Source organism: Sceloporus occidentalis, unplaced genomic scaffold (genome assembly GCF_023333645.1).
Source record: "Sceloporus occidentalis isolate IW3139 unplaced genomic scaffold, rSceOcc1.0.p SCAF_146, whole genome shotgun sequence".
NCBI lineage: Eukaryota > Metazoa > Chordata > Lepidosauria > Squamata > Phrynosomatidae > Sceloporus > Sceloporus occidentalis.
In genome coordinates, this window is record NW_028317126.1 from 1,901,831 (window position 1) to 1,917,672 (window position 15,842).

The window sequence follows — 15,842 nt, forward strand, 5'->3', positions numbered from 1 at the left end:
AGCTTCTTTCATGCTATAAGGTGGAAAACCCAGAGGAGAGTCTTGCAGTGCAGGTCACTTACACAACCCTTAATATTGAGCTTTTTGTTTTTTCTAGCCTTTGAAGAAAATTTTTTTTTTCACCCTTAAATTTGCCAGGGATACATTTTTCGTAAGGTTTATACTTGATCTGCCTCCTTGCAGTACAGTCAAGGCATTTGTGGCCAAGATTCACATGTATCTTTTGTTAAGGATTGTTTTAACTTTAAAATTCATCTTTTTGGTATCCAGTGTTCATATGTGAAAACATAAGTGTAAATGTCACAGCTGTTTGTAACTATTACCTTCATGTCTTTGTAATGCCTGGTATCAGAATTAAATATTGGACTTAATTTAATTACCTAAACATCTGCCAGTTCAAAGAGAAAGTATCAATGATTTTCTTGCTGTTTTGTTTATCCCTTAAAATGTCATTATTAGATTATATACAATATGTTATTACAGAGAAAATTTCTTAGTTACTATTGTGGGTGACATTTTTATTTTGGTAGCTTTCTTACAAGGATAAGCAATCCAAGTAGCTTTTTGCTGTACAACTTATAAGAGACTTAAAGCTATGTAGGGCAAAATTTGTTAAATATCCTATTGCACCAATGACTTCTACAACCCTTACCACAACATAGATGTGTTTATATTGGCATTCAGACTTTTAATCTCTTTAAATCAATCCCATGTTGCATGAGTACTGTTAATATGCAGATTCTTTTTCTTGAAAATAGCACAACAGGTATGGTAATGGATTACCTATTTTTGCACAAAAGCACTTATGAAATGTGCACAATAAAATAAAAACTGCTCTGGCTGCTGCAAGGCATTTTGTAAGAAGTTGGTCAAATGTTTGGGATGCAGATGGCACAACTAGAAATCTTAATATTCGATTTCACAATACACTCTAGTAAGGCACATTAAGATAGTGAAATGCTGCCATGCCTGTGTGATGCATAAGATTGGATAGTAACATTTACAGTGCTTAAAGATATTCGTGGCAGATGCTTTGTTTGTATGGGTGAGGGGATCTTATATAGTGTCTATCATAATATTGCGATAATCAAAAAAGATGAATTCTAGTTTTCCTAATGCACTTTTTTGTATTTGTTTTTATCGCATTTTTTCAGCCCTGATACGCCTACAAGTGAGATAACCTGCCTGGGTTTCACTCTCAGATTTGGCTATTTACAATAGAAGAAACCATTGTTTCTTTATTTTCTGTTTTCTTTCTTGTTCTTTTTCAATATCATGCATCCTTCTACTCTCTTGCACATATCGTAAGGCAATATATTTCTAAGAGATCGGTTGTAAAAGCCTTTGTAAAAAGAAAAAAAAAGTTTCCATTTCTTCTGAATATCAGCATTGCCTGTATTTTATTTTTCAGTAGGATCTGCTGGATCTCCAAAGGAGCACAAACTCAAAAGCAAGCTAAGCAGCCTTTCATGGTACAGGGTTGCAGCGGTCGCAGCTGCAGGGGGGCCATGGAGCAGAGTGGGGCACTATGTCTTGGGCCGGCCCTGGGCCCATGTCTCTAGGGGGCCTGGTGCGACCCCTGCAACCCCTTCTTTCTGTCTCCTGATACTAGTTCAAAAATGCCCTTCTGACCCGGACTGCACCGATCCAGGTTGGAAAGGGCCCTTTCTAAACTATTTGGAACCTGCACAGGGAGACAGGAGCCTGACCCCGCTGTGAAACCGAGGCTGCTCTCATACTCTGTGAGCAGCTGGATCGCAAGCTGCAGTAGCGGTAAGCGGGAGCGGGAGGGAGCTAGGTGGGATGTATGTATGTGTTTTTATATTATATATGTATATGTATTTAAGTAAGCATGGAAGTGTATTTGTGTGTGTAACCATTTGTGTGTACTTGTATGTGTGTGTGTGTGTAAACATGGAGGTGTACTTGTGTGTGTAAGCATTGATGTGTACTAGTGTGTGTGTGTGTAAGCATGGATGTGTACTTGTGTGTGTGTAAGTATGGGTATGTAAGGGGTGAGATGGAGTATGTGAGTATGAGTGTGTGTAATGTGTGTGTTTACATATGTTGGAAGGGGGCACAATGATGGGACAGACTTGCTGTTAAAGTTGGGGGGCCCTGGGGGAATCTCCGCACCAGGCCCCCGTGGTTTCTAGTTACGCCCCTGCCAGACACTAGATACATGCATGGCAGAAAATGTCAGACCACGTAGGAGGAGGTTTTTATCATTTAAGAAGAATGCATATTAAATTACTCACAGAAGGGGTGTCAGGGACATAAGTATGTCCAAATGAATAAACAGCACAGAGATGGTAACTATTTTTATAGAAAAAACACCAAAGACTAGATTGTTACATGAAATAATTTATTATAAATAATAATTACTCTTATTTATAATTTACAATTATTGTTAATAAAATTGTTCACACAATATCTATATATTGCATTGTCTGTGGCTGTCTCCATAAATGGAGAAGCATCAGTACTACTTTCCATACCATATGTTGCTGGTTAGCATGTATGCTAACCATTAACACATGATTTAACATATGATTACATTAAACGTGGTATTTTGAGATTATATCCTTTGCATGCAAAATGACATATTGAAAAAAACAAAACACTGTAAAACTTCAGGGCTCAGAATTTATATTCTAATATTCTACCTTGTTTGTCTCCCATAAGCCAAATAAAATATGTACTAAATCATACAACATGCTTCTACTTGATCCTCCAATCAGAGCAGATTCAAGTTAGGGGAAAATGACAGTGCTTTTGGTGAAGTCCTCTCCCTTGATTAAACGATTGGGTAGCGGGTGTTACCGCAAGCACCTCCTTCTGGGTAATGAAGATGCGGACGAAGACAGCAGACGGAAGAGAAGGGAGAAGATAAAAGATGAAGGTGGTGGGCAGAAGTAAAAGCAGTCGGCAGAGAAGGTAGGGAAACATGTAGCATGAAAGAGTGAACTAGAATGAGTGTGAGAAAGTGAGTAAGTGAGAGCCCGTGAATTTTGATGAAAATTCAGAGCTTTTTGCTTTGTTTTCTTCCAATTTATGGGGGGTGGACTGACCTTGTTTGTACAAAACGCGGAATTAACAAAAATTCGGTAAATTCGCAATTTCTGTGGATCTGAATGCACAGGTCTAGTATTTACACTCATCTCATACTAACACCTATACATTCATTCTAACACACTTGCTTGCTCTCACTTACACGCTTGGTCTCACACTAACGCACAAACTCATGCAAACATACACACTTACCCTTCATTTTACCATATGATAGCTGAAAGGTCTCTAGATTTCTGTTATGTCCCTTTTGCAAGCGGATGGGGGCAGGGCCGGACTGGCCCACCGGGATACCGGGAAATTTCCCGGTGGGCTGGCAGGTCCGTGGGCTGGGCGGCCGGCAGACTAACCCTGAAGACAGCCGCTGAGCGGCTGCAAATGGCATTGAAGGCCTCCCTCGGCGCCAGGGGCGGGCTGGGCAGGGGGGCAATTGCCCCCCAGGCTGGCCGAAATCTAATCAAAGCGGCTGCTGGGTGCTGATGCGGCCGGCCGGCATCAGCACCCAGCAGCCGTGTGTGATGGCCGTCTAGTGATGGGAGCAGCGTGAGGGGTGAAAGCTCCGCCCCCTCGCACTGACCTTTCACCCCTCACGCTGCTCCCATCACTATGCGGCCATCAGACTGCTGGGAATGTAATCTAAACGGCCGATGCGTGCTGATGCCGCCGGCCGGCTCTGCTTTAATACTTTTTTTTTTTACTTTATATGGCAAGCCGATCCAGCTTACCATATAAATAAAAAAAAAGTGTTAAAGTAGCTCCGGCCGGCGGCATCAGCATGCATCGGCTGTTTAGATTACATTCCCAGCAGTCTGATGGCTGCATAGTGATGGGAGCAGCGTGAGGGGTGAAAGCTCCGCCCCCTCGCACTCAGACTGCTGCAGCACCGGATGTCAGGTCAGTGACATCCTGTCAGCATAGAGGAGAACAGTGTGCAGCTACCAGAGGACGGAAGTCAAGAGAAGTAGAAGGTCAGTAAACTAATGTATTTTTTGTACTGTATAATATTTTTTTGTATTTGTTAAAAACAAAAAAAAACGGCATGTGTGTGTATGCAAGTGTGTCCCCCTATATGCCACTCTGCCTCCAGAAATGCCTTATACCCCCCTATATGCCACTCTGCCATATAGGGGGTTAGAAGGCATATCAGGGGGGCAGAGTGGCAAGCCTGGGGGCAGAGGTGCATAATTCGGGGGTAGGTTGTCAAATGAAAGGAAATAAAAACCAAACATGTCTCAATCATAGCTTTTATTAAATATGGAAAAAAATAGTCTACATGAATTAATAAAGAAATAAAAGTTTCTTACCAGAATATCGTGAAGAATAATGTGATCAGTGTTTTGTTCCACTGAATAAAATGGAACTTTTTCATCTAAAAATGTTCGCAGTAGCAAATGTTTTGATCCCATTATGTGTAATGTATTTAATTTATTAGGGCCTTTTAACACTTTTGCTTTCTGGCATTTTAATACAAATAATGAGATAAAAAGAATGGCGAATAGTGTGACGCGGGTATGTATAAGGGGTGCGTGTGGGTATAAGAGCTTGACCGTGGGATAAACTATATGGGGCTGGTCTCCAAATTTTTCCAGGGCTGCTTTTCAGTCCCAGTCCGGCCCTGGATGGGGGCATGCTGCATGTTTAAGTTGTGTTTGGCTGAACACATGTTGCGTGTGTTATACTTAACAGCAGTCAGTTTCAGATCTGACTCAATTTTAAACAGCGTCAAGAATCATGGGACCATGGAGAAAAATGGCAGGGTCTGAGTTGCAGCTTCTACCTCAAGTCAGTGCCTTTTTTTACTTCTGAAGATTCTTAGTAGGGCTGTCATGGACTGTAAACTGTCCCTTTAAATCCAGAGGAATGTAAGACAACATACATTTTAGCTGTCTGAAACTAGAAGAAAAAGATAACAATATAATTTTTAAGTTCAAGTCTGCCATGATGTAACTCAAGGTATGGACTGAAAAGAAGGCATACTGCAAGTGTGAATCATTGTAGATGGAACTGATAGGAGAGGACTGACTGTATGAGCAAAATCGATGCTACCCATAAACTTTCTTAGTTTTATAACATGGAAGGAAGGCTGAAACCTGTTTTTAAAAATCTTGTAAAAAACTGCTTATTATTTTTTAGATAAAAGATATTTGTAGAAGATTTTGGTCATGAGAATAGTGCAAATGAAAATGTATTTCTGCAAGACTTCTGAAAAACAGCAATGCAAATTAAAATACCTTGTGTGGACATGTTTACCTATATGTTTCTGAAGGTTACAAAGAGCTCTTTTATATGGAAGCAACTGGTATTTTAGCTAAAGCTTTCCTTCCAGCTTCCTCTACCATTGAAGTGCGAGCAAACCCATACAAGGTCTGTTTATTCATGCAGCTTTAGGTGAGCCACAGCTGCATTGTATTGTGCTGTCAATGGCTTTTTTTGCGTATTGGGTTTGCTCCTTTTAGTAGCCATGTCTCTACAGTATATGTCTCTATATTTGACTAGATGGGGTAGAGATTGCAATTCATGGTCCATAGCCCATCCTGTGGACCAAGCTCTTGGAGATTTTGTAGTCAACAATTACCTGACCCTCAAACACTTTATGATCTGTTGTGTGGTTAAATTGATTACACAGTGCATAATTCTTAAGCAAAGGGGCAATAGAAGTTTATAGGTCACAGGATTTATGCAAAGGGTCAAATAAATCTGGGAACTAATCTTTTTAGTAAACATCCATACCCCGTCCTCAGCAGAACATAGTAGGTTACATTTACAAAAAATTTAGAACAAAAATGATAAGCCTAAGAAAGGATAGCTTTATGTTCTCCAGTAGGAACAAAGTATTCAGAGGCGAATTACTGTGGACTGACATGCACTTCATAAGGAGAAAAGAGACATTGATGTATAGGGGTTGTATGGGTTCTGGGGGAGGTTTCTCTGTCATTTTAAGAGAAAAATGTTGGGGGAGATCTTCCACTTCCACATAATAAAATGTAACCTTGAAGAGAATAAAAAAGGTTCAACCTTTTGGCACTACTAATGTATTCTAAGATTTGTGGTCTCTCAGGATGGTAATAGGATTGTGAGCTTCCTCCATCGAGTGTCTGCCTTCCCCCAATGCTATGATAATAGTAACATAGTTCATAAGATAGAAAAAAGACCAAAGTCCATCAAGTTCAACCTATATACATATTGTGTCCCTACTGTGTTGATCCAGAGGAAGGCAAAAAACCCTTATGAAGCAGATGCCAATTGCCCCATACCAGGGGGAAAATTCCTTCCCGACTCCAAATATGGCAATCAGAATAAATCCCTGGATCAACGTTCTGTCCCTATTAATCTAATATCCATAACTTGTAATATTATTGCTTTCAAGAAACACGTCCAGGCTCCTTTTGAACTCTTTTATTGAGTTTACCATCACCACTTCCTCTGGCAGAGAGTTCCATAATCTCACCGCTCTTACTGTAAAGAACCCCCGTCTGTGCTGGTGTAGAAACCTTCTTTCCTCCAGCCGTAGAGGATGTCCCCTTGTTATAGATACAGTCCTGGGTATAAATAGGTCCTGGGAGTGATCTCTGTACTGTCCCCTTATATATTTATACATAGTTATTAAGTCCCCCCTAAGCCGTCTTTTTTCCAAACTAAATAACCCCAATTCTGATAATCTTTCTGGGTACTGTAGTCCTCCCATTCCTCTTATTACTCTGGTTGCCCGTCTTTGAACCCTCTCCAGCTCCACTATATCTTTCTTGTACACTGGTGCCCAGTACTGTACACAGTATTCCATGTGTGGTCTGACTAGTGACTTGTACAGGGGTAGAATTATTTCCTTGTCGTGGGCATCTATGCCCCTTTTGATGCACCCCATGATTTTATTTGCCTTATTTGGTCACTAGCTGATAATTGCATTCAATTGGGATCAACTTCTAATACTTCAATGGGGGGACCAGTCTTTAAGAGACAAAAGGCACCATTTTTAGTTCTTCTTTGGTAAATGAAAATGCCCAAGAATTTCTGATAACGGTTTAATCTCCTTGGAGCTTTAAATACACAGTACACTTTTAAGGTTGGCATAAAGATGATTTTCTCTTTGTAGTATCACACAAACACGTTCTTGATGGATTTGATGTCGGCAGAAAAAAGGATATAATCAAGGTAAATCATGATGATAAGATGAATTAGATCCCAGAATATGTAATTTACAAATTCCTTAAAAACTGCTGGGACATTACACTAAATATTCGTTATGGCACATTATGGTGTTAAATGCACTCATCCTCATGCTTGATTCAAACTAAGTTGTATGTCCCACACAAGTCAAATTTAGTAAATATGGACCCTTCCAAAATGCTTGGTATCCCTTTGAGGTTTTAATAGAAGTCCATGATCTCTCTTGTAACCAGTCAGTAGCTTGATGATGTCAAGTGACATCACTGTGATTATTCTTTTTTAATTCTCTAATTAAAGAGTAAGATGCTTTTTTACTTTGGTGTTGGTAACGACATATATATACCTGTAATATTCTGCTTAGGAACACAATTATTTCCATCCATAGAGCTACTAATAAAGCTATAAAGCCATTTTTTGCAATGAATTGTAAATTTAAGTACCATCAGGAACCTGCATCTATAAAGGCTGGTATATATTTAGATGATGCTGTGCCCAGTAGTCAGTAAGTAGTCCGTACAATCAGGCTTTAAGACAACATTGCTAATAAGTAAATTTGTGGTGTCTGTCATCCAGTCGGCTCTCTCTACAGGTGGACTAGACTGCTCACCTCTGGAGGGGCAGGACCATGTAGGAGACCACAGATTTCTCTTTAACCGGCCCAAAATGAAGGGAGAATGAGGTCTGTTCAGTGCTATCTCATGATGTATGTAGGCAATTGATGCTAAGCGTCTTTAAACACTGAAGCCACCCACACTGCAAGCGAGCACTGAAACAGAGGTCTTTCTTGCTTCCACAACAGAGGGAGGCAGGTGATACATAGGGAGAGAAAAAAAGGGAAAAATAATGAGAAATAAGAGAAAGGGGGAGGGATAAAGAGAAAGAGGGGAAATACTGAGAATAATAATCCCAAGAAAGTGATGGGAGAGAGATCATTAGAAATAGTAGGGGGAGAAAATGTGTGTATTAGGTCATGTATGTCTAAGGACAAATAAGCATGTGGCTACAATGGAAAGTGTAAGCCAGAATGTTTCTGTGTAAGGGCAAGCATAAACGTATATTTGTATGGACAGGCGTGTATGTGTTTGGGTAGGCATTTATAAACAGTAGTGTAAATGTGTATATTTTGACAGTCTATCCATTACTAATATTTTTGGGGCTAAAGGGTATATAATGACTAACTATAAACACCACTTTTAGCCTGAAGGGACTATTTAGTATTGTTTTAAATGCAATAGAAAAAAATGCCTTTAAATGAGTCCAGCAACTGTAAAAATCTGCTATGAACTATGTCTGTGGCTATCCCTGGCTGTGATAAACAGATCAACATGTGAGGTGTGTTAAGGGGATACTCCAGCCATCATATGCACTTTAAAGCATATGATGGCTGAGAGGGCCCTTTACTTTTTTGTGATGTCAAGCTGGCAAATGCATGGGCGAGATTTTGCAGACCTCCCATATGCATTTACCCACCCCCCAGCTAAATGTAGTAAGCTCTCCTAGAAATATTTATGGGAGTGTTTTCATGTCTCTGATATGATTGGCTCCTTGAAGCAGCCTATCATAGGTGGAAAAAAAATCAGACAATGGGGGAGGATGAGCAGTAGCTATAGAGCTGCAGACTTCCTTTTTTTGCAGCTTTTAAGATTGCATGTAAAAGTACTTACAAAGTATCTTCTTTGTTTAAGGAGCTCTCTTGGATATTGGATTGTCCTTTTCAAAACACTAGTCCATATACTTTTGTGTGTGGTTATAGAAGTAACTGTTAAAATGTATGTCGCTTAGAACATATTCTCAAATAACACTATAACCGTTTTGACACTGTTCACTAAGGGTTAACTTGACTGACCTGACTTGAATGAGGTTATATGCCCATGCATGCTAACACTGCGAGGGAACACAAGTTGAATTACTTCCTGCTATAAGTTAAATAATATAAATAATTGAAATGTAAAAATAAAAAAACACCAAAAAAACTGTCCCCAGAACCCCTTATTAGCTGGGGCAAAAATTGCCCTGCCTCTTTCCTCACCACATGTGCAAAGGGGCAAGGGGGGAAATAATTCAACTTGGAGACTCCCCTCCTTCCATTCCTATCCTATGGGATGGATGGAGTTGAGAGGTGAAATTGTGCAACGTATGTGAGTTGTGAGCAGGACTTCGTGAATAGTGAATTTGCGCTTTTGTTCCACACATCCAAGGTTGATGCCACTCTCCAACTGCTCTTTTTAGCCAACTCACATCCACCGTGAATTTACCGAATTATACGTGGACAACCTAGTTTAACAGAACATGGTCTTATTGTTCAGTTATTTTACACTTTATTTTCTCTATTTGTGCTACTGTTCATATATTGTGATTTATTTATGCACATTTCTAATGTATTCCTACTGTATTCTTATAGCCTGATTGTAGTTTTGGCCTTTAGTGCTTATGTGACCAACTGCATGTCCCGTCACTGGAAAAATAGGCACCTTCCAGGTTGGTCCCCAGTGTGTTTCACCTGCCAAGGTTTGAATTTATCGGCCACTTGGAACTCACACCAGCCCGTCACTTTTGATGCCCCTTTGGCTGTTGTTAACGGAACTGATTTGTAGTTTTGTCTATAAACGCGTAATGCTTTGTCTTTGGGGTATAAAAATACAGTATTTTCTCTCAGTAAACATCATTTCAATTCCTTGTTTTGTTGTCACTCTGATGGTTCATTTGCGGATGGTTCGTTTGCGGATTTCGGTGTAGTACTTTGTTCTTTATTTTTATTATTATTTTTAAAATCACCAGATATACAATGTAAATAAATATTCACAACATAGCCTACCAGAGTCTCTTTTCATATTTCTTTCTAGTTCATGTTTCCATTCAAATTTAAATGAATGAGGGGAAAGATATAAATAGGATTATACTTTCCCTCATAGAAATACCGTATTTGCTCGATTATAAGACGATTTCCCCAAATTTGAAAAAGCCTGAATATAAGACTACCCTATTGGAAAAAAGTTTTACTAGTAAATATTAATTCACATGTAAACTTTTTCATATTTAATAAAAACTAGGATTGAGAGAAATGCATTTTTGTTATTTCCTTTTATTTGCCAACCTGCCTTCCAGATATGCACATTTACCCCACGGCTTGCTACTCTGCCCCCCCAGATATACCTTATACCCCTCTAAATGCCACTCTGCCTCCCTGATATGCCATCTTGCCCCCCCCGATATGCCTTATACCCCCTATATGCCCCCTCCCCCTTACTGATTCACCCCTAGACTTGTCCCTCATGCTCCAGACTCCCTGGTGTCAAGTGGGGGCAGCTGCTACCCGACACTACCGCCGGGGCTTCTGTGATAGAGCACTGCCGTGACGTGACCTGGTGCTCAGTTTGTCACAGATGTTCACCAGCTGCCAGAGAGGATTCAGATCCCCTGCATCGCTGCGGGAATCCTCCTTTCTTGCAGCCAGTGAACATCTGCATGATGCGCGTAGACAACCTCTGCTGCTGCTGGCCAGTACTTCTATGGTGGAGCACCGGAAGTTCATGTCACACCGGCGCTCCGTCATAGAAGCCGGCAGCAGCGGATGTTGTCTGCACGCAGACGTTCACCGGCTGTCACACAGGAGGATCCAGGTCCCCTGCAGTGCTGGATCTTGTAGTATCGTTTGTAAGCTAATGGTGTAATGAATAATAAAGATTTTTTACCATTAAAGTGTCGCATTTCATACAACCATATTCTAGTCAACCTTTCAATTGTAGCCCAAAGCAGGCTTGCGCAAGTCCACAGGGTCTATTTGTTAGTCAACAGTTCATTTTTTGCTCCCTTGAGAGGTTCCCCAAACTGCCCATAAGTCCTGATATGTATTCAAATTATTGGATCTAAAGTAGGAATATTTTTCCATTACATACAAATGGTCAATTTGATTTATTATATATGGCCAACCTGGGGCCTTTTGCTCTTTCCATTTCCCGGCTAGACAAAGCTTAATTGCCAGGAATATATTTAGTAGTAGATCATTTTTATTTTTACCTATTATAGGTGGCTCCATGTGAAACAAAAAACAGTATGCTGTTATCTCTACCTTCAATCCAAATAATTTCAACACCAACCTTTCTATTTTTTTGTTTTAGCAGAGTGAGGTTCTCACAGAGCCACCAAATATGTAGCACGGATCCTCTTTCTCAACCACATCTCCAGCAGCTATCCGACAAAGATCCATTCATTCTGTGGATCCTCATTGGAACCAGGTACCGGTGATGCAGCAGTTTGAAGTAGGATTCCTGTAAGTTTACTTGCTTTTCTCGTTTTACACCAAGCGATATACCATAATTCCGTTTCAAAGGTTTTCCCTAATTCCCACTTGGTAATTGTTCTTGTTTCACCTCTATCTTCATTATTTTCAAACAGATCCAAACCCTTATCAGTAGTTTAACTACATTTGGAGGAAGGTGTTCTTAATTATTTATGTACTTTCATCTACAAAATGCCAATTTTATATTCTTGCAAGTAATCCCTTTGTGTTGAGGAGACATATCGTTTTTTTCCTGTGTCCTATGTACACAGTATATATATATATATATATATATATATATATGCACAAATATACTGCCACTTTAAGCACAGACAAGTGTACACAGAGATTTTTTTCTTGGAAAGGATTCCTAACAGCCTTGCATCAGACATTACGTTTTGAGTGAAACTGTAAGAATGATTTATGAGTTCCTAATCCACATTCTTCCTGGCTAAATAAACACTGATGGTTTGCTGCTGTACATCATTTGCCCTAAAAAAATACAAATCATTCTACAAAAAATTAGTTTAACTCTTACTGTGATACATGTGCCAAAATATCATAAGAAACAAAAAATCATTAAATCAGTAAACTTGACTTACTTATATGTTACATTCAGATATTTTTTTTTGAAAACTACCTGCAGAGCAAAACTATTTTAACATTGTTTCACAAACTATTTTAAACACAGATACATAAGGCAGGTTATTTGTGCAACACAAGTCTATTTAGATCTGCTTAATGGTGGTTTTAATGCTAAGCTAATTTTACAGAGCCTTATGTAGGGGGCATGTATGCATATATATATATTTATATGCACACACAAACATATATACTATGCTACTCTTCACTGCCACTTTTTACCATCTGCTTCTCATCATGTGTCACCAATACAAAAAACAGAGTGAATGTCATGTTTACACACGTGATTTTTTTTCTCTTACTTTTTAAACAGTTTGCTTCCAACTTATTTAAGGCATACGTGGACGGGAAATACACACGTTTTATAAAAACAAAGAAACATAAATCCTAAGCGTAGCCACTGCAAAGACAGGGAGAAAAGGACAGCGTGCATGAAAGAAAGATGTAAAAAGTCAGAGGGCAGAGAGAGAGAGATAGAGAGCTAAAGACAGGGTGACTGAAAGAGAGAAACAAAGAGAGAGTGATTGAGAAAGAGAGGCAGAAGGCATAACTTTCTTTTACTCCCTTGATCTGTTTATGCGATGATAAAGCCTATCTGCAAGAAACCAGCTGAAACAGCAGAGTAGTTAGTAAGTCCATAATTAAAGTCTTTGATACATCCAGTAAATTTCTGGTAAAATTGGGTCTTCCAATAACAGTTACTCTGTCATGACTATGGCAGGTATTCACCTATTAGATGGATTAAAAAAAGCACTGAGACCATTTGACATACAAACCACCCCACTCTTCTTTGTCTTTCTTCCTGCAGAGAACAATGATGCTTTGTGTTTTACTGAGATATTATAAGGAATCTGCTTTCCCTTTTATCTTGAGCCTGTACAGATACAGACAAGGATTATCATCATTAATTATTTGTTATTAGAGGGCGTGTAGTATTCAGGTACAATGAAAAAAAAAAGATGCTGCATCAAAAATAGCATCCAAAAAAGGATATTTGTATTAAAGCCTACTGTTACCCAGAATAAATCGTAAAATATTTTTTATGCTTACTACTAACTAGAAAATTAGAAAAATATCAACACATATTAAAACAATATAATTTTATAGAGATAAAAAAACCCATAAAAATAAAAAGGAGAAATTACTACTAACTACTCACTTGAATGGTAAAGTAACAGCTTTTCTGTCCGTACGCCTCCGGCAAGGCGACCTACTCAAAATTAGATCTTGGCCCCTAGTTAGCACACTCTCATTAAATGTATACCTTTTCCAGTTCTTCTCAAGTTTCCAAGCTGGCCCAGAGGTGGTATATGCGGAGGGAAGGTGTACCTATTATTATTATTTATTGTTTTATATAGTGCCATCAAATTCCATAGCGCTGTACAATGGGTAGACAGGACATAACAAATTTACTAAAAGAGACAACAGGTGAGGAGGACCCTGCTCAAATAAGCTTACAATCTAGAGTATAGTGACCTCCCCCTTGTGTTGTGGAAACATATCAGTCAAAATAACTCATTTTCACTTTATTCTCCCTCCTGTGCTCGCCCCATCAATAATTGCATTTATGAATTTCTTGTAAATTATGAAGTCCATTGATATGTCACACTTGCTACTTATGACTGAATACCACGGACTTCCAAACAGCTTACGTTGTACTAGCCATATTTGTATTCTTTGTGTAGGGTAGCATGATTATGAATCTATGGGTAATTATTGATGTATGTCTTGGATATGACCCTGGAAGAAATGGTTTTCCTGACTGCTAGTGGTCACTTAGCATATCAAAGAATCCACTATCTATGAGGGGATGAATGCATATGGTGGATTACTCAGCAAGTATACATAGAGGCACCTCCTCTAACATTTCACACCTTGCAGAGACCTTTTGGCACCACATGCCTATACAATCAAAATAACCCCTCTCATGCTTATGGCCATAACATCTTTACCAGGTAGCAAGTCCATGTATGCATTACACAAGTTGGCGTGACAAATACACCCCACAGGATTTTTTTTTCATCAACATGTCCTTATCCTTAGTCCCCTGCAACTCTTACTCCTGGCGGCAGCGGGAATTTCTGAACTGTGAAACCTACACCTGGCCTGAGGACAGCAGGATTCGCTAGGTGCTCTCAGGCGGATTGCAATTCCGCCGCGATCCAATAAAACCAAGTGGTTGTCGCTCCCCCATGAAGCCTCCGATCGATATGCTATTTGGGGACGAGAGAGGCAACGGCCAGAGCCATCCGGAGATATACCAAGTTTGGGGTCATCTAATTAGGGGGACCCAGGTACACTCTGTTTTCTGTACACTGACATTTTACAGCAGGGCAACAAGGAGAAGGGCGACAGGCAGACAGCTGAACAGGGGAGGTGAAGGATGATGTATTTTACCTAGTTCTGTGTTTATAAATAAGGCTTTGCTGTTCAAGTGCAAATGAAGCAGCAGCCCCGGCCCTTTAAACCAGAGCACTTTAAATGACCTGCTGAAGACTCAAGGACGAGGGGAAAGCAACAAGCTCAGATCTCTGATCATCTCGGAGCTCATGGAGAGTGAGCGATCAAGCATCTTGTCAGCGGGAAGCTCATGGGACATGCAATGGAGACTCTCTCTGCTAGGTCCTAACCAACCAGCAGAGATAATACTCCCAAGTTATAGCACAAGTTATAGAGACGATTAAAGTGAGGGAACAGCATAGTAGATCCCGAGCAGGAGGGGTCGGATTGTTGCCTTACTCCGCATTTTAGATCTTGAAGAGGATGATATTGATGACTACCTTCAAGACTTTGTCGGCCATTGTTTGTCTATGGAGATGGCATGCCTGTGTACTTGCTTTTATTCAGCTTTGGATGAAACACCTACTCATTAATTAGGAGGCGTCTACATAATTTTGGTCATCAGAATGCACATTAGAAAAACATTACATGTTTCTTCACGCATGCTGTGTTGTACTTTATTGTGAGTGAGGAAAGGGCAGGTGACCATATGCTTTTGAAAAGCCATAGTGGGCCACCGGGTCCCCATTGTTGGTCTTCTGGGGCTGTACCACACTGGTGGATGTGATCCCTATCTTTCCCTATCCTCCCAGTGGGCCAGAATCATGTAGGGGAGAGGGGTTTAGAGTAGTGGGCACTTGCAACATTACACACACCAATCATGGAACAAAGTGTTTTTTTACAGTATGCTAATCTGCTGATCTCAGCACACTGTCACCTTTACTTTCTTGTTTTTTTAATACTTGTTGCCAGGATATAAAGCAGCCATATTAGACTGCCTACTCTGTGGCTCAAGCTCTGCCTAAAGGCAGAGAGAGGATTTTACTTTTGTTTATTTTTGAAAAGCTGCCAGGTTGTAGCTAATCTACAACATTTTCTTTTCTGCATATCTACTTTCGAGACTTCCGTTGGGGTGCAGGAGATGGCTGCTGTTCTGCTCAGGACCAGATCAGTAGCTCCACTATGTTACAGTAACAGAATTTGCTACAGCAATGTAGAAGGGATTATGATGTGTCATGACACAAGATACGTGGTTGGCATTCACTGCTTTTTTGGCAATAATTTATGACATACATGGTTGGCACTGAAATTTTTAAAAGGGAACTATCGGTGTTTCCAGCAAAAGTGCCAAAATTAATAGAACATTTTGTGTTTAATTAACTATAATACATTTCACACTACAGTGTTG